The sequence below is a fragment of the Suncus etruscus genome, chromosome 6 (genome assembly GCF_024139225.1).
Source record: "Suncus etruscus isolate mSunEtr1 chromosome 6, mSunEtr1.pri.cur, whole genome shotgun sequence".
Taxonomy (NCBI): Eukaryota; Metazoa; Chordata; class Mammalia; order Eulipotyphla; family Soricidae; genus Suncus; species Suncus etruscus.
The window spans coordinates 5,961,716-5,982,019 of NC_064853.1; the positions used below are offsets into that span (position 1 = coordinate 5,961,716).

The 20,304-nt window shown below is 52.7% G+C and overlaps 1 protein-coding gene across 3 annotated transcripts in view; it reads right to left on the reverse strand.

Moving 5' to 3' along the window:
- Positions 1-15,449, reverse strand: part of CLSTN1 (calsyntenin 1) — an 833,174-nt gene extending 817,725 nt beyond the window's left edge. Inside the window, exon 1 of one of the 3 annotated variants that reach the window (XM_049775285.1) lies at positions 15,445-15,449. The gene's annotated coding sequence lies outside the window, so the exon portion shown is untranslated. The other 2 variants (XM_049775287.1, XM_049775284.1) reach the window with 2 other exon arrangements.
- Positions 15,450-20,304: the final 4,855 nt, after the last annotated feature.

A 20,304-nucleotide genomic window follows, 5' to 3' on the forward strand; every position in this document is an offset into this window, starting at 1 on the left:
CTTTTAAACACGCTCACCCTGCCCTTTCTTAGCCATACTCTGGGGACCATGGCATCTCCAGCAGATGGGGACTCCCCTCTCCATCCCTCCACTGACTCCACAGCCAGAAGGAAGAGGTTTCTAATATGTCTGGAGCTGGGCTGGGCCTTCTGCACATCCTCTAAGCCCAGAATCCCTGAAAGGACAAGACGGGTCACCACAGTGCCCCTGGATCAGGCGTCAATCCTGCCCGAGACTAGTCCCACCATGGTTCCCCGCAGCCCTCTCTGCTCTGTGCACGAGCCTGTCTGAAGTAGGGCTGGTGAACCCCAAGCTCAGCTCCCATAATACACCAACAGGCTACTCAAAGCACCTGCCACTGTCACCAACTGACCCCATACACCCTTCTAGCTCCTCCTCTATTCGGGCCTGGCCAACATAGAGAGCTGAAACCTTTGGATCACAGACACAAACTCACATGGCATGGGCACACATATACATGCATGTTCAGACATGCACATTCAGAGCATTCACATGCTCACACATGCATTTATATGCTCAAATATTCATACAGGCATGCTCACATCTACGCAGACGCACAATCAAATACACATTCAAATATATACACATGTTACATACCATCACTGACAACATATACAAACACACAATAGTCGTTTCACGCACCCTCACCGGTGCACTCACATACCACATATTCACACAAGCCCTCATGTACTACATATATACTCATCTGCATATATACACAGCCACACATCTATCCACATACACTGACATGCCCCCCTATACACCCAATTATACACTCACAAATGCATGCACACCAGAGATACTCACACATAGTAACACAAATAAGCACATAGGCACTCATATCCACCCACCAAGACACCCCACAATACTCAGACACTCACACACAGTCATACACAGCACACTCTCAAACATGCACTCACACACAGAGCAAACACAAGCCCTTAACACCAAGGGTTTGGGCTCCAAACTGGCGTCACCGGCTCCTCAGTGCCCCCGCACTGGGCAGGCGGCCAGAGAACCCCAGGCAGAACACGCCGCAGACTCCCCAGACATTAGAACCCTTGTCCGGGTCCCTACCCTTTGGAAGCGGGTCCCCCTGATGCATCGCTTGGGGCCATGGCTGCTGATAATTTTTCAGAGATAAACAAACCGGTTTGGATAAAACAAGAACCAACCTGAAGTCTTCACCCAAAACTCGCCATGAAACTCTCCTATCACCCTCATACTTCTTTCTCCCTTCTCTGCTTTCCAGGTCCCCAATATTCAGACAAGGAGCTGAGACGCTCTTGGAGAACCGGGGAGAAGAGAAAGAAAATGAGCCTAGAGGTCCAGGCTACTGTTGGGTCTGCCCCATGCCCCCCAGGACTTTCGGTAACTTCACTGGGGTCTTTCCACCATACTCTTCCTCTCACTCTCCTCATTAGCAGGCCCTTTCACAGGGGGTGTGTGTCCATGTATATGAGACAGACAGACAGACAGACAGACAGACAGACAGCCATAGACAGAGAGAGACATCTGGTCTACCCATCCTTGGCAGCCCAGGGAAAAGATGACTCAATTCCCCTAGGGCGTTCATGGGGTTAATCAAGGCCTGATGTCAGGACAGAAAGGAGGCTAAAGGGCAGAAAGGAAAGACAGATCCCTGGGGTCTGAGGCCATGACAGCCTCCTGGCAGGTCACCTGATATCAGGTCACCCATGACAGTCAGGGATGCCTTGGTGGCCTGGCTCAGCCCACCTAGGCAGGTGCCTGCAGGGCCCCAGCCAGCCACTGGACATCCAGCTCTCTCTCTGCCTCCTGCCTCGTGCCTGCCTGTCACCGCCACTGTCGAGGCCTCAGCCTTCCGAGTCCCCACCAGTGGGGTCCGCTGGGTCCCTGCAGCTAATTTACGCCCGTCAGGGTTGAAAATAGCAGAGGCATAAATGAAAAGTCCAATTTCTTCAAATTTGCATTGTAAAACCATCCTTCAACTTCCTTGAAATAAATTTTACTATTTTATTAGTGCAAACAAAATGGTAATAAAACACTAATACAGCGCCTTGTATCCAGGGGAAGAGCTAAAATTAACATAGAGCGAGCAGTGTTTGCTATTACATTCAATTACCTTTTTACTTGAGATTTACATTCTCATCCCCTTAATCTCCATCGTAGTTGGCTTCAAAATCATTCCTCCCCGCCTCTGCCCTTCCGGGGAGCCCCCCCCCCCCGCGCCCCCTGCCAGCGCCCCACAGCTGGAGGCCAGGCCTCCTGCCCAGATGGCACCCCCTCCCCGCCTGGGCACCGTGCCTACCCCTTTCGCCGCAGCTGGCTCTTGTCCTGAAGGTACCACTGGTCTCCCTGCTCGCCCTGTCCTCACCACACGGCTGTCGGGGCCCGGATGCCAGGCGCATCCCCATACACAGTGCTCAGCCAGCAGGTACAAGGGGCAGTGCCCGCTGAGCCCGCCAGACTCCCTGGCACAAGAGAGGGGCAGGAACACAGGGCGCGCTGGGGGAACTGGCGCCTCTGGTTTGACAGGTTGTGGGAGGGGGTGCCTGCTGCATGGCACAGCTGGGGACTCTGGATGGTGGCAGGAAGCTGAGGCGTCCTGAGCCCTGAGTGGGGCGGGACAAGGCTCAGACCTGGGCATAGTCACTTATTGAAGCCCCCGTGGGCGGCAGCTTGCAGGGCATGGGGCAAGGGAAAGGGGGGAGTCCCCAAGCTCTGCCTCTTACCACCCGACATCTCTCCTCTCTCCCTACCCCCAGAGAACCAATCCTCCCCCTGAAAAATGTCACTAAGCATCAGCTCTTGGGGTCTCTTGGCTTCCTGTAAAATGGGAAAGATGATGATCTTTCAGGGACCCCTCCCTGGCAGTGGGATCTTAGAGATGGCTTCCAGGGCCTCAGTTTCCCCTCCTGTAGGAATTCTTGGTGGGCAGGGCTGTGATGATGGAAAGGTCCAGAAGGCACTTTGAAAGCGTAGGAAATCTCAGAATTTCAACTGTGAAATGTGCCCCCAAGACGCCTCTTCCAGAAGAGAGGGGAGGACAAGGAGGAGGATGAAGACAGACTGACAGGGCTAGGATGCCCCAAATCAGCCAAAGGCACGGGTTGGAGGAGCTTGGCCAGGCCCCTCAGATGTCTACGAGATCTTTCTCTTCAACACTCAAAACTCTAGGCAGTTAAACTGCCGGCTGATTCCCACCAAATCCTTTGGGCTAATTTTTTTTTTGGGGGGCACACCCAGTGACTCTCAGGGGTTACTCCTGGCTATGCGCTCAGAAATCGCTCCTGGCTTTGGGGACTAGATGGGATGCCGGGGAATCAAACCGCAGTCTGTCCTGGGTGAGCCGCATGCAAGGCAAACGCCCTACTGCTGCACCATTGCTCCGCACCCCCTCTTTGGACTAATTTTAAAGAAAGACTTGTTCATCTGCAAGGGCCCAGCCCCTGACAGGACCCCTGAGAGAGCTGATTGGGGCAAAGGGGGACCAGAGACAAGTGGAAAAAATAGGTAGAAGCGCCCCCATCCCGGATTTACTCTGCTCAGTTATTACAAACAGGAACAAGCAAGACAGGAAGTAAAGGGGATGCACATGACAAGTGGTCTCTCACGACAACACACGTCACATCATTCATGGGGCCACTCACAAGTGCATACAAACACACACCACGCATGTAGCCGCCTACAATATCACTCAGAGTTGGTCATGGTCACTCTCACACACACACACATTAGTCCTATCATACAACCACACACACTATCCCTCAGAATCACACACACATCATCAAATACAGCCATGCACATGATCTTTACACACACACCACATCATCATACCCAACTAACATGGTCACTGATAGCCAGACACCATCACAACAACCACACTCACAACCTCTTCGTTATTCATAACAGTGTACAATGATCTACAAAGCCAGCCACAATCAAATTCACGCAAAATGCACACACACACACACACCAGCACACACGAACTAAAACTGTTCACATGCATTCCCTCACACATGCATGCATTCATTCAGCACAAAATCACATGCGACCAAAATTGTCCATGATACATTTCACACAATCACACACCAGCACTCACAACCCCCTTTTCTCACTGTCAATCTCTCTCTGTCTCTCTCTGTCTCTCTCTGTCTCTCTCTGTCTCTCTCTCTCTGTCTCTCTCTCTCTCTCTCTCTCTCTCTCTCTCTCTCTCTCACACACACACACACACACACACACACACACACACACACACACACACACACATTTTGAACCTTTCCATTCCGCATTCTTCCTTTCTGAATCTTTATTCTTTTGGTTTGGGGGTCACAGACATCAGTGCTGAGAGGCTACTCCTGGCTCAGTGCTCCAGCTCCTCTCAGCAGTGCATAGAAATCTTGCAGTGCCAGGAATCTAACCTGAGCTTCCTGCAGGCAGAGCACAAATAGTCCTTTGATCTCTCTCTGCCCCAAGTGCTCTGAGACGGTCTTTTCGGGCCAGGGAGATGGTGCAGGTCAAGTTCCTCAAAGCACATCCAGCCCCTGTTTAGTCCCCAGCACCCCATGTGCCCTGAGCACCGCCAGGAGACACGTTGAGCCCCTTTAACCACAGGCCCTGGCCTCTCCCCATTCTCAGGATCTAGCTTTCCACCACCCGGCCCAGTTGGCTGACAATCTCCAAGCGTGGCCCCCGGGGCTCCTGGAATTGGGCTTTGGAAGCAGAAACAATGCCAACAAAACCCAACCAAAAAACAAGTCTCTGGAAAAAGGGACCCAAGGAGTGGCTGCTTCAAACGGGTCTGAGTGAAGCTATGTCCTCCCCCCCCCCCCCCCGCCCCCAATCTATACAGAATTCAGAGCCCCACTAACATGGAGTTACTCTGGGACAACAGGAGATAGGAATCTTCTTTATACCAAACCGGAAATGAGGGCAAAGGCTGTTAGCAGTTGGGCATTATTGGCCCAAACAGCCACGACAAACGTCTGCATTCAACAGAGCCCAATGTGGCTGCCTATGCTCTGGCCCTTTCTGCCTGGGCCACTCTAAACCCACTCCCATCATGTCCTCAAAAGGTTTTTCACGGTCCACAAAAACCAAACAAACAAAAACACCAGACAAAACCCACCACGAGAAGCTCCCCTCCTCCACCCAAACGTGAGGAGTTTGATTTACTTCCAGTTCATTTTGGGCGGTTATATATATTTTTTTTTCCTCCTTAGGTTTTTTTTTTTTTTTTCTCCCCATGGGGGAAACAAAAGCAAGTTTGTTGTTGAGACGCAAACGTTTCTTGGGTCTTGTCCGAGTTCTACCTTGTTTTTCTTTTCCTTTCTGTCTGCCCCCCCTCACCCCACTCCACCCTCCCGGCCTCTCCCCACCTTGAATAAATACAGGGCCCGAAGCTGGCACCGGCTGGTAAGCAAAGTACAAACTATCTCATAATTTTCTGATTTTTTTTAATACTGGCCTAGGTTTTGGGCAAAGGACAAAAGCTATTGTTGAACAGTAGAACACGAAGGTCTGAGTCACCGATACGCCTCAGCTTCTGGAAGACCTCAGAGGTTTGTGCGGCTGCCGGTGCGGTGTGCCCAGCACCCAGCCGAGCTTGGGCCCGTGGGTGGGTGCAGGCGCCCGCCTAGGCCTGGCCCCAGCCCCACCCCCTGTGGGGCTCCCCACTGGGCCAGCACATTGGCTTGCTTGGTTCCTGATCGTAGTGGGGAGTTGAAAGAAAATGTTGTGAAATAAAAAACAAATCACTATGGGGCCAGAGCCTTAGCACAGCAGGGAGAGCTTTTTCCTTGCACACAGTCAATCTGGGTTTGATCCCTGGCATCCCACATGGTCTCCCAAGCCTGCCAGAAGTGATTTCTGAGCATAGAGCCAGGAGTAGCCCCAGAGCACGGCTGGGTGTGGCCCAAATAGCAAAAAATAAAATAAGATAAAAATAAAATAAAACCATCAGCTTCCATAGCCCCTGAGCCCTGTGTAGTGTTTGTTCTGGCCTGACCTGGCCTTGGTGATTTCTAGCAAGTGGCCAGAACTACCTTTTGGGGGGGTGGGGGCACTGAGGGAATAGAAGGTACTGTTGTTTTGTTTGGTGGTTTTGGGGCCACACCCGATGACACGCAATGGTTACTTCCAGCTCTGTGCTCAAGAATCAGTCCTGGCAGTGCTCGGGGGACCCTATGGGATGCTGAGGATCAAACCCAGATCAGCAGAGTACAAGGCAAATGCCCTCTCCACTGTGCTAAGACAGCCCCTGTGTGCTGTTAGTTGTTGGTTTTTTTTTATTCCAAGTTTTCCCGAGTTTCGAAATCATCCTCATGATTATGACTTGTCTATATGACAATATTTTTCTCTCCCTTGCTTACTCTGGGGTGGATGTCCTAAAGTATATTGAGGAGGCGGGTGAAGGCACCCAGTCATCTCACTACAAAATTCAAGTCCAAGGGATGGCTTTGGCTGACGGCTCAGGAATGGGGAAGGCAGAAGGATCCCTCAGTTGGAGAGAAGCAGAGAAAACATGCCTCCCCCAAGGAACTGAGACCCCCCCCACTCACACCCCCTGGGTAGTGTCCACCAACATGGCCTTGATCCCCGACCTTCACCTCCCAGGTGACAGGCAGCCCCCTTTTCATGTCTGAGTATCTCAGGGCACTTAGTGGAGACTTTCATGTTCTCATTACCCCAAGGATTGGAGGTCGTTCGGGGAAAATGGCACAAATATCCCATTTGTCACAGGCAAGAAGGAAGTGAGTTAAAAGGCAAAGTCTACCACTTAACTGAGCAGAACTGGGCTGCAGAGAAGGCAGGCGAGGGGGGGCTCTCTCCACCTGTATGGGCTGCTTGTTTTTCCCTGCTGCCCGTTTTGGGAGCTCCCTGAAAGATGGTGGTGGGTAACAAGCTCCAAGAGACCACCCCAGCTCGAGGACAGCCCACCTACCCCCAGACTGTCCCTGGCTGGACCCAAACCATGTCCTGTTGGAGGTTAATGGTGTCAAATACATAATCCAGAAACCCACAGAGCTACCAAAGGCAAAACTGAACCCCAAACCGACCAAAACACCACCCGAGAGAAACTCCATAGATATCAACGGTAAAATTTCCTTTCTCTCCACTTTCCAAAATCAACTGGAAATTCAACTCGCTTTGTGCCAGAATGCAGGGTCGTGGCTTTTTTTTGGGGGGGGGGGTCACCCCACATTCATTCATCTTCTGTACCAAGCTGGGGGAGGCAGGCAGGGAGAACCTGACCCCTCTGAGCCTCATTTTTTTCAAGGGCCACAGGCCACCCTGCCCCTGCCTGGTGACTGACCACCCCAGCCAGGCCCCGACCCTGACCCCCTCACAGGGCAAAGAAATGTCTGTGTTTCCTCTTATCTTCCAAGGAACAAGGCAGAGCACTGGGTGTTGGCACCCCACTTTCCTCCCTATTTGGCACCCTGCCTGCCTCCACGCACAGCCCCCCACCCGGTGAGACTCACCTGGACTCACCTGGAAAGGAGGAACCAGCCCCTCAGCGCACACCCCCCCTCGCCTGGCAGGCCTGGGCGTGCCCGTGGGGAGCACTCGCCACGAACGAGGACTCAGAGGTCACCCCAGGAGACTCCTGGGCGGGCACCTTCCTGGCAGCCGCCCTCTGGGAACAGGTGCCAGTAGGCTGCAAAGGCCACCTGCCCTCGGCAGGGCAAGGGCCACACTCCCATCTGCCGGGGGATGGGACAGAGCGCAGGAAGCACTAGGGCCACGTTGGGGCTCAGAGACCCCTGACCCCCCACCTGCCCTTCGCTCCCCACCCTCTTGGTCTCAGCCCCATCATATGTTGCTTTGCTAGCTCAGCAAATCTGCTCTGGCAGAATCTAGGGGCTTTAACCTGCTTGGGGTATACTGGATCCCCAACATAGGCCCAGGGATTGGGGGAAGACAGAAGGAAAACCCCTACCCTGTTTCCGTGTCAAATGCCCCATCAGAATTTTGTCACTTGGCCTGGCTCAGAGCAGGGAATGAGGACCAGGGACAAGGGGACTCAATCTGCTTCCTTTATTCACGAAGGTGCTTCTGGTTCTCCCAGCTCAACTCAGGACCCCGAAAAAGGACTTTTCCAGGAAAGGATCCATGAGAGTTGCCCTAGACACCAAGGGGCACAGACAAACCCAAATTTTGCAGTTAAGCCTCCCCAAGGAGCAGAGAGAGGGCCAGGCTCTGGCCACACCATCTCACAAAGCCAGAGCTGGAAGGGGTCTTGGCAAGTGAGTCTGACCCTGGACCCTAACCCCTGACCCCTGATGATCTCTGCTGGGCAGGCTGAGGACCTGAGAGTGAGGGCCAGGTCGGGCTACTAGGAGGCACCTGTTGGGCATGGGGAGCGCAAATCTAGCATCAACATCCACCACAACTCTGCAAACCCTCTCCATACATGCTCCTTTCAAATGGCACATGGCCTTCCTTGGGGAATGGCAACTCTGTCAGGTGTGGCTCCTGAGCACAGAGTCAGGAGTAACCCCTGAAGATCAACACAGGTGTGGCCCAGAAACAGAATAACAAGAAGGAAGAAGGAAATAAACAAAAAGAGAAAGAGAAAAAGAAAGAAAACAAAAGAAGAAAAAAGAAAGAAAACAAAGAAAGAAGAAAGAAAGAAAGAAAGAAGAAGAAAGAAAGAAAGAAAGAAAGAAAAGAAAGAAAAAGAAAGAAAGAAAGAAAGAAAGAAAAAAGAAAGAAAGAAAGAAAGAAAGAAAGATATGGAAAGAAAGAAAACAAAAGGTAGAGAAAGAAACAGAAAAAAGAGAAAGTGAGAAAAAAGAAAGAAGGAAGGAAAGAACAAAAAGAGAAATAGAAAGAAATGAAAGGAAAAAACAAAAGGGAGAGAAAGAAAGAAGAAAAAGAAATAGAAAGAAATGGAAAGAAAGAAAATAAAAGGGAGAGAAAGAAACAGAAAAGAGTGAAATAAAAGAAAGAAGGAAAGAAAAAAGAGAAAAATAAAAAACAAAAGGGAGAGAAAGAAAGAAAAATAGAAAAGGAGAGAAAGTGAGAAAAAGGAAGGAAGGAAGGAAGGAAGGAAGGAAGGAAGGAAGGAAGGAAGGAAGGAAGGAAGGAAGGAAGGAAGGAAGGAAAAGAAAACTGGATCCTGTGGCCAGGACGCCAACAAAGTCCCACCATCTCTGCCCCCACCCACTAGGTGCCCATGGCACTGGCCTGGCTTTTTTGGGACCCAGAGGGATGGGGTGGAGCAACTGGGGTAGGGTGTGACCAGCGGCAGGGATGGGATCAGGGGTCAGGCTGGGGCCACCCCTTGTCTCCACAGACAGAAAAAGGAGTCACTTTCACAGCCCCTCTGCCAGTGGCAGCAGGAGGAAGGGAGGGTTGGCTCTGGGGCAGGGCTACCGCTGGCCTCTGCCACGTCCCACTCAGGTCGGCTCCGAGCCATCACGTTGCTGACTCCACCACCCTGTCACAGGAGGCCTGCATGATGGCCATCAGCACACTGGGCACCAGGTACTGGGCTGTCCAGGAAGCTGCCACTTGGCCTCTGACCCACCCCGGCCTGCCCCCTCTAATACCGGAGATTTTGTTTCTTCAACGAGTGTGTGAGTGTGGGTCATGTGTGTGGATGCATGTGTGTATATGTGATTGTGTGTATGTGCATAGTATTCATGTATGCGTGCAGCCTGGCTTGCATACTCGTACTAGCAGAGTGAGGAGCTTTGACTTCTAAGGACAGAAATGACTCGCCACTTGCCCAAAGACAGAGAAGACAGAAAGAAGAAGGAAGCAGGAAGAAGAGATTTAGGAGTTGGGGTGCCTCTTCCAAGTAGAAAAGCGTGACCAGACCCACAACTGATCTAAGCACATCCCTGCAGATGTGATTGTCACCAAGTGCTCCTACCACCACGAAATGCCACGACAACCACCCAGTGACAGTGGCACCGTTGCCAGAGGCTGGCACTGTGACCAGGCTGATGATAATGTAGGAACTGCCCCCCATCACCCCAAGAGTGGCAGTGCCCATCGTGAGCATGCGGGAGAGGTGGGCAACTCTCCCACCTCACCCAGTCCCTGCCTGGGATTTTTGGATGACATCTGGCTTTGGGAATATTGTTTGGTTTTGGGGGGTTATAATTTATATGATTGGTTTTTGATCTTGGGGCCACACATGGCAGCCCTCAGGGGTTACTCCCAGCTCTGTGCTCAGAAATCACTCCTGGCGGGCTTGGGGGACCGTATGGGATGCCGGGGATCAAACCTGGGTAGTTCATATGCAAGGCAAATGCCCTCCCCACTGTGCTAGGGCACCTGCCCCATCCTGGGTGACATCTGAGAGGATGCTGGCTCTAGGGACACCCCCTGATCTCCCAGTGTCCTCAGAAGCTCACCCTTGACCCCAAGCTGTAGAGCATCCTCTGCTCCCCTTGTAGGCAGAACTTTATACAAGGGATGGTTCCAGACTGGACTGCCAGTGGGGGCCTGCTGTGAATCTGCCTCTGTTTGGGGACTATGGCCAGCTATGCTCAGGCGCTACTCCAGGGGAACTTGGGGAGACCAGACTATGTCTGGACAAATCGTGGGGCACCCTCCAACATGTGCTCCCCGACCCAGGAACTCCGGTTTTACACAGGGGCTGCTGTCCACAGAACATGATCATCTGGACCCAATTTCTTCAGTCTCTCCTTCCCTCCGGGGCCAAGCGCCAGTGGAATCCCAATGGGAGGGCCCGCTCCAGCCCCCAAGCAATGGCAAGGGGATGCCAAAGCTCACCTGTTGGCCCCCAAGATACCTTCCCCCCTTTCATTTCTTTTTGCCTCCTCTTCTCATTTGCTCCTTTCTCCTTCCTTCTTTTCTTTCCTTTTTTTCCTTCTTTCTTCCTGCCTTCCTTTCTTTTCCTTCCTTCCTTCCTTCCTTCCATCCTTCCTTCCTTCCATCCTTCCTTCCTTCCTTCCTTCCTTCCTTCCTTCCTTCCTTCCTTCTTTCCTTCCTTCCTTCATCCATTCTTCCTTTTCTCCCCCTTCCTTCCTTCATTCCTTCCTTCCTGCCTGCCTTCCTTCCTGCCTTCCTGTCTTCCTTCCTTCCTTCCCTCTTTCCTCCATTTTTTTTTTGTTTATGTTTTTGGGTCACACCCGTAGGTGCTCAGGGATGCTCGTGGCTCAGAAATAGCTCCTGGCAGGCACAGGGAATCATATGGGATTCCAGGAATCAAATCCAGGTCCGTCCCAAGTCAGCTGAGCACAAGGCAAATGCCCTGCCACTGTGCTATCTCTCTGGCCCCAATTCCTCCCTTTCTTCCTTTCCTCTTTCCTTCCTTCTCCCTCCATTCTTCCTCCCTCCCTCCCTCCCTCCCTCCCTCCCTCCCTCCCTCCCTCCCTTCCTTCCTTCCTTCCTTCCTTCCTCCATTCTTCCTCCCTCCCTCCCTCCCTCCCTCCCTCCCTCCCTCCCTTCCTTCCTTCCTTCCTTCCTTCCTTCCTTCCTTCCTTCCTTCCTTCCTTCCTCCTCCCCACCACCCTCCTAGTCCCTCGCATCCTCTTTTCCTCCCTCCTGCCTTTCTTTCTTCTTCTCTTTCTTCGCAAAAAGCCTCCGTTTAATTAGATAAACCCCCGAGCACGTGGTCTGGAGTTCGTCATGGAAATTAACCCGCTCCCTGATCCCAGATAGTGAAACGGGAACCGAGTGTTTGGGCGCAGCCATGAAACGGGAGAGGAGCCGGGAGAGCCGCCGCCTCGGTCCATCTTCCTAAGTGCCCCTTGCCCCCAGGGACCACCCGGCCCAGCTCCCATCCCAGCCCTGGGCCTTCTGTCAGCCCCACCCTGCCCTGGGAGAGACCCTTAGCTTTGCCTCCTGCCGGATGGGGCCCCAATATGCCCCCCCAGGGCTGCTCCGGGCTAAGCACACCCAGGAAAGGTGCTCAGCAGAAACTGGGCCCTGGGCACCTGCTCCCAATAGGGCTGGACCCCCATTTCACAGATGCTGAAATGAGTCAGGAACTTGCCTGCCCACCCACCGGCGGCACAGTGAGAGCAGCACCCCATAAACGGGTGATCTGGGGGCACCCAACACTGCCTACCCTCAGCCTCCTCTACCTCCACAGTGGCCTGAATGTTCTGTCCACATCAGTTCTAAGGAGAATCATGGGCCTTTTGCCTGATCCCCAGAAGACAGACCTCTTCTGGGAGGAGTCTCCTCTTTTCCCCGCAAATGCCCGAAAGACCACAAGGCAGCCCAGAGAGGGAAAACAACAGGTCCAGGACATCCGGCCAGGTCACAGAGTCTTATCTTTGGGGGGACCCGGCCCGCAACCTTAGTGGGGAGGCCCAGCCTGGATCATATCAGCTCCCCGGTCAATCTGTTCCCCACTCCGCGGGGTCACCCCCCCATCTCCCCACAGGGCCCATGAGCCCCATTTCCAGGTGAGAAACTGAGGCACAGGCAAGGCAATGAAGCCCGGCTAACTGGCCAAGATCAGGTCATCCCACTTCCAGATGAACAGCAAAGGGAGGCCACCCCCAGCTAAGCACCAGCTCTCCACCCCCAGAATCTATCATCCCCTCACTTTTCTGGAACAAAACTCCCAAGGGGTCCTCTCTAAGACTGAGAGCAGACAGTGTTGAAGCCAGAACCCCTGGCATGAGGGACCCCCCCCCCCCAACACATACACAGACCCTGAGCAACATGCCCGTGGCAAGATTGTTCCTCACACATTTCAAAGAACTCACACAGACCAAAGTCGGAGGGCCAAAGGTCATTTTACAGAGGAGTAAACTGAGGCCCAGGGAGTCTTGGGTGGTGTCCAAGATTCCCCCCACTGCCCCCAACAACACCACAGCCTGGAAGAGGGTCTACTGGTTCCTGCCACTAGCCAGGGCTAAGCAGGGGGCTCTCTGGTGCCTCCTCCCAACATTCCCAAAGGAGCATCCAGAACTGGTGGGCCCGGAAATGGCCCTCACGTCGCGGCTACACAGCTGAGTTCCCCCGGGGGCGAGGGGGCGGGCGAGCTGGAGACGCTGGCACGGCCCCTGTGGGTACTGTGCCAGCAATTAGTGCTGGGGAAGGGTGCCAGGCTGGAAGAGCTAATTCCACCACCCCTTCTCATTTACACACACACACACACACACACACACACACACACACACACACACACAGAAACACACAGAAGCACACACACGCACACGCATACCCCAAGCGAGCCCAGCTTTGGAGCACAGCTCCCTTTCGGGAAATCTCGTCAGCCGGGCACAGGCAGGGCCTGCAATTTGGTCATTACTGCTTGGAAACCGCAGAGAGGCGACCCGCACTGTTACCGACCTGGCCACTTCTCTCCCCACAGCCCGTACTCCACCGGTTTGCATCCCGCACCCCCACAGGCCTGCCCCCATCCAAGAAACCCGGAGCCTAAGTAAGACCCAGGCTTGCATGCCTCTGTCCCAGGGGAAACAGCCGGGGACCAGATCAGGCAGGAGTCCTGGGGGAAAGAGGTGTCTGTCTGTCCATCTGTCTGTACCCTGGGAGCCAGGCACCATGTAACCCAAGCAAATATGGCTCAACCGAGGGTCCCCTAGGTGGGCGCCCTGCCCAGCCCAACCCAGCAGACCTGCAGTGGGAGGCCTTGGTGAGGCCGGATTTGCCCACCCTTTATCGCCCCCCAGAACTGGAAGAGCCTGAGGCGGTGCCGAGCCCCAATCCCCCAAAGTACAGAATTATTCACACTTCTCAGATGTGTCCGAGTACCAGACGTCGCAAAAAGGGGTGCTGGGATGGCAGAAAAAAGGAAACCCAGAGTGCCCAGTCTCATGCCCCGGCTTAGCAATGCCAGCCTCTGGCCCGTGGCCATGGCGGGTGCCAGCCTGAGGCTGGGCCCACTGGCTGGTCGGCCAGGGCTGCCCCAGAGCCAGGCCAGGCGGAACCTTCCAGCAGCAGAGGAAGCGACAGCTCCTGGAAAGCCTCGGGGCCACCTAGTGTCCGGCCCTGCGCTGGCTGGGCCTCTATGAGGCTGCTGTAAAAGCCGCGCCCCTGCAGGCTCTGAGGGGTGCTGGGGGGTTTCCAAGTAGAGAGGGGAGCTCCTGGGCTCCCCCAATCTCAAGCAAGCTGTGCCAGGGGCCGCTTCCATCTCTCTTGCTTATAGCCCCAGACACCCTCACCCAGTCTCCTGGGGCAGCTATTCCATAGGCCCTGCTGAGGGTCCCTCCTCCCTTGCTCTCTCGCTCTCTCTCTTCCTCTCTCTCTCTCTCTCTCTCTCTCTCTCTCTCTCTCTCTCTCTCTCTCTCTCTCTCTCTCTCTCTCCTCGCTCTTTTCCCTGTGTCCTCAGGACTCCTCTCACCTTGAGAAGTGTTAGGATTACCCGGCATTTACACACAGCCTCTCCTTTATTCCTTAAGACTTATTAAGAATGATAATGAGTTCAGAGAAGCTTCTCTCTCTCTCTCTTTCTCTCTCTCTCACACACATCCTTCTCCCCATCCTTCTCTCCCTGCCCCTCCTTCCTCCCTCTCCCTCTCTCCCACCTCACCCCACCAAAGACACACATGCACACATGATAAATAAAAACCCATGGTGGGGGGAAAAAATCCCAACAATATGGAACAAGGGCACTTGGGGACTTACATTCAATAAATCACTTTTCTCCCTTCTCCCTCGTCATTTTCAATGGTTCCGATGGGGGGAAAATTAAAATAAAATCAGACACCCCCCCCCCGGCCTTGTCAGCAGTCAAGCCACCCTCACTTCGCCGGACTTCCTGACAGGGGGACCCCCTAGGAAGGACCCTAGCCTGCCAGTGCAACCTTGCTCCTGTGCCACCTTAAATGGGTGATTAATTCTTGCAGATTTTTTTTTACAAGAAGCCTGTACTCTCCGCACTCATCCGCTATGGCCTCGGAGCCACGGGAATGTCACTAGATGAAGTAGAGTGTGTTGGGGAAGAGGGGGACAGAGCTGATCACCACCACCATCACCACCACCACCACCACCATCCACAGGGGTCTCCCTGCTGTTGGAACTACAGGCCGGAAGAATCCAGAAACCACAGGCCAGGCAGAAAGGCAACAGGGTCCTGGCCTGGGACTCTCCATAGCCAGAAGCCCTGGTTTTGGGGTCCTTGGGATGTTTCCTTTCCAAACAAGGCAGTGGGCAGAGGGGAAGCCAAGCTCGTGGCTGGCATAGCTGCCCTCACATTGGCACACACACACACACACACACACACACACACACACACACACACACACACACACACACACACACACACACGACCATCCACGGATCCCGGCCGGGAGCTGACGGCCTTATCGGTCTGCTGACTGCCCTTCAGAGAAGGGAAGAGCAGATCCTAATGAAATTACAGTTTTTAAAATGTCTATAAATTAAATCTCTCTCTTTCTCTCTTTCTCTTTCTGCAAATCTCCCCCGCGCCCTCTCCTCACAGGGCCACCCGCCTCGCTCACTCACTCGCTCGCTCGCTCTCTCGCTCGCTCTGCCCGCGTCTGTTTTTCTGATATAGACATCAAGAGGTTACGGGCTCAATTACAAGTGCGCTGGAGTCTGGCAAGGCCCGGCCCAGCCTTCTCCTGGCTCTACCAGCCAGACCCAAACGCACCCCTCCTGGCCTCGTGCTGCCCTTTTCATGCCAACGACGGCCTCCAGATTCGTGCGGGGTACTCACGCGTCTCTGGGGTGGACCTCGGAGGGGGGGGACACAGATCCCAGAGCACCGCCTCTGGGTAGGACAACTCCCCAAAGGGTGGGCCGCATGGACACATGCCAGCCAGGGCCGCATGTCAGGAAAAGGGCAGTAGGCAAACGTGTGGGACGCGTGTCCTATGCGGGGAGGCCTCAGATGCAGTGGGAGTCTCACCATGGATTCCTCGTGCAGCCCCAAAGTTAAGGGGTGACCCCTAAGACTTCTTTTATCTGCCTGATACCCCTTTGCCCGAGATGGGACATTAGAGTGATTTTAATTCTTTTTCTTTTTTTCTTTTTTCAGGGAAATATTACTTCTCGCTTTTTTCCAGTTCTGTCACTACAGGAAGGAGCTAGCTGTTTGATCTCGAGAGTTTCATATCCTCAAAAGCCTCTATTTCTCTTTCTCTCTCGGTCATCCACCTATCAATGTCACTGAAAACAAACCCCTCCAAAGACAATGAGGAAATAGCAGGCCAGAGGGAATTCCAAAAAGTGCTTTTCCAGGAAATAAAAAAAAAAAAAAAAAAAAGATGGACTTGAGACAAAGGCTAGAGAAAGTCAAAGGTTAAGGACAAACTAAAAAGAAAAACTTTGACTTGCCAAGAACTGAACTGGAAAGGGTGAGGGTGGTGGTGGTGGTGGGAGACAGACAGATACACACACACACACACACACACACACACACACACACACACACACACACACACACTACTACCAGCTCCTGAATTCTTTGCTGGAAACAGTTTAATTAAATTCTGCTAGATAGAGGAGAAAGACTCAATTTGAAGTACCCTCCTCCTTCACCTCACCCATCTCAAAAGCCACATTCCTCCAGGTCACTCCTCCCTAACACACACACACACACACACACACACACACACACACACACACACACACAGTGCCCGCACGCCCTCTTTCACGCACAATCTCCGGCCCAGCCGGGTGTCTAACCCGGGCAGTCCAGCAGACCTGGCCACAGCCAAGCAGACAAACAGCCTTCAAAAGAAATGAGACAGAGACTGTGGACTTTTCAGTTCAAGTGTTTTCTTGTTTTAACCCCTGGGTTTGTATTTTATTTTAGATCCCTAGGTTGAAAGGGGAGAGAGACAGAGACAGAGAGAGAGGACAGAGAGAGAGAGAGAGAGAGAGAGAGAGAGAGAGAGAGAGAGAGAGAGATATGACTTTCCTTGAATGATCTGTTTAACCTAAGCCAGAGGAAAAAAAAGAAAGCCATTAATTACTCATGTGCGCTATTGCTTCAGAAAGACAATAAACCTGCCCCGGTCGCCATGGATATGACATATTTGCTCTGAAAACAACACAATAATTAGCAAAGGGGAAAGATACAAGGAGAATATGCAAACTCCTGAGTTTAAAGTCACAGAGCTCTTTTCCACCACCACCACCACACCACCACCACCGGCAGCCCTGTTCTGTTTGCAATCCAAATCAAACAAAATTTTAAAATATAGCGTGGGGTGGGGGGGTGGAGAGTGGAGGGAGAATGACAGGAATGGCTCCTCTGTTCTGGGGGGGGGGTATTCAGAGGCAACTGCCACTCCACCACCCCATTCCAAAATAAAACAATATAAAAGAGAACCAGGAGGCAAGAGGAGAAGAAAAAAAAAAAGTCTCAAGTATTGCTTCTGTTTTCTTTCCTTAGTAGGGGTGGAGTCTGAGACTTGTTTTCTCTCTCTCTTTCTTTCCTTCTCTCTCTCTCTCTCTCTCTCTCTCTCTCTCTCTCTCTCTTTGTTTTAAGAGTACTCTTATTTAGCGTTGGACCTTCTGACCAGATATAAATTTATTTATGAAAGCCAAATGCCCTGAGTGTGGCTAACCTCTCCCCAAAGTGCATGAAAAAAGTGCAGGGTAGAGGTGGAGGCAGAGAGCAGATCACAGAAGAGTGGGCCACTTCACCCCACTGAGCACGCCCACCGCCCCCCCCATCCTACCACCACCGCCAAGAAAATGGAGCCCAGGCCTTCCTTTAATATTAAAAATGCATTAAATGGTTTTACCTACAACTTAGTCCCAGAGGATCATTAGGAAATGCAATCGCTTTGGATCCTACCTGTCAGAGTGATAAATATCAGTCGAGAGTAGCTTTGCAATTTTTCAAGTGTCGCAAACCAAAATAATTTTTTTTCCTGTCTGATTTTTTCTGAATTTGTGGCACCCCCCCCCCCCCCCGCCAAGCCACAAGTCTATTGGAAAAATCCTCTGGGAAGGACAGGAGAAAAAAAAAAATAAAAGAAAGAAAAGCACTGATATGCGACCGATGGACAGAATGTTGTTATTCCCCATTAAAAAAAAAAAAGTTGGGAATTTAGAACTTGAAAAACCTTTGCGTGACTTTTTTATTTTTTTTCAATTAAAGCATTTCATTACAGTTGAGTAAAACCTCCATTCCCCCTGTTTCCCAGAGGCAAATTTTCCAAAAAACAGATGGTCAGGATCTGGAGAAGCAAGAACACCTCAAGCCCCCACAGGCAGAGAAATCTAACTTTGAACTTCTTTTTAAATTTAAAGGAAAAAAAAAAAAGAAGGGGGGGGGGGCAAAATAAACTATTAATAAGCCTGAAAAAAAAAAAGAAAGAAAGAACTGAGCTACAAGTTCTTTTTCTTGTTCAATTTTTTTTCCAAACACAAGGACAGCAGATAGCAAGAGATCCACCTTCCCATTTTTTTTTTTTTGCAATAATAGTTTGAGTTTTTTTTTTTTTAATTGGACTCTTTGATCTTGAAAGAATTTTGCTCTTCTGGGGTGGGGTGGGGGGAAAGGAGGTGGCGGTGAAATGATGTTTTAAATGATGATGCCACTTAGGGATCAAAGTCTTCACTTTCTTTCAGCCATCAGAAGAAGCTGGACTGGCCACCAAGCCTGCCTGCGTCTCAGGCACCTCTCTTTCCTCTCTCTCTTCTCCGCACAGAGGGAAGAAAATGCGCAGAGACTCTAAGTCTCCACAAGGTGCAAAGTCGTATTAAAAAGAAAAAAAAATGTAAAAAAAACCCAACCAACCAACAAACAAGCAAACAAACAAGAGGCGTGGGGTAAGGGGGAGGGTGGCACTGCCCCTTTAAACGTTTTTAGTGCATATGGAGTTTGATTTCTGAAAGAGATCAGTGTAACATCTCCATAGAAACCAGCAACAGATTATCATCAACAGAATAAATAACTAGTCTGATAAATTAAACAGGAGGCGTAAGATCGCTGGAAACCTGATTACCGAACTTCGACAATATCCCCCCCCCCCCATAAACTCGACTTAACCGTCTCTAAGGTGGCTTGGCCAGATGGGGTGGAGTGGGGTGGAGTAGGTTTTTATTTGGGGGGGTCCTGCAAACTCTCCAACCCGGGCACCCCCGGGGGGTAAAAGCAAGGAAGGGGGTGCAGAGTGGCAAGGCGAGGGGGAGCCCAGGGCCAGGCAGGCCCTGGGAAGGGAGGAGAAGTTAGTTGGTCGCTCGGGGCTTGGGGCTGCAGCCGCTGCGCAAAGCCCGACTTGGAGAAGTGGGTGGGAGGGCAGCGTGGAAGGGGAATTCTTTTTTTGCGGGGACCCAACGCGACGCAGCCCGCCGGCCCCGGGGCGCAAACCCTGGATACTCCCCGCCTTGCCCGGTGGCACCACCGGCCCAGGCCCAGCGCCCCTACTGGGCACGCGGAGCGCAGCCCCCAGGGACCCGCTAACCCCCCTCACCAACCCGTCGCAGCTGCTCCAGCTCAGCCCGGACAGCTCCCCTTTAGGCCGGCGACGTGTGTGTGATGTGTGTGATGTGTGTGTGTGTGTGTGTGTGTGTGTGTGTGTATGTGTGTGTGCGCTCGCGCGCGCGCGGTGCGCGGGAGGCGCGCAGGGCCGGGGGGCGCACCCGGAGACCCTCAGATCCCCTTTCCAGACCCGTCGTGCGCTCTCACCGCGTGCCCTACCTGGTACCTGGGACCAACTTTGGAGACTCCCTAACCTTTGCGCCCCCCCGTAGCTTGCGAATGACTTTTTGGGTGGGTGGGTGGGTGGGTGGGTGAGTGGGAGATGGTGTTGGGGAAAGGGGTCAAGTTTGGAACAATCCATCAGAACAACCCACACCCCTACACCCCCCAAACACAGACACAGACACACACACATATATACACACCCTCTGCTGTCTTAGATCTGGACCTGCCTGGATTTGGGGAAGGTAAAAATACAAAAAGCTTTAGGCTCCGGGGAAGGGTGTTTTTGTGAGCGGCTTCCCTGCTGAACAATCCCCCGAACCCACCCCAATGAGGTAGGAAAAAAAGAAAAATGGAAAAGTCCTCGGGCCGCACCCAGGCCCCGCAGCCCGAACCCAGCAGAGCCGAGCCGAGCAGAGCCGAGGCTGTGGGTCGGGTGGAACTTAAGTGCGCGCCCGGAGCGGCCCTTGGTCACCTCCTCCCCCAGCTCCGGGGGGCCCCCCGGGTCCGGGTTGACTCGGAGGAAGAATGCGCGTCCACCCCCCTAGAGTAAAAAAAAATAAAAATCTATTCTTATTCCCCACATCTACGCCCCCAAAGTGTCCCTGGCGCCGTGATTGACGGCGCGTACACCTGTTCCCCCTGGCCCTGCGCTTCCAGCCACCGGCCAGGGACCTTCCTGCGCTCCAAGGCTGCGCGCGCGCGGCCTCCGGACC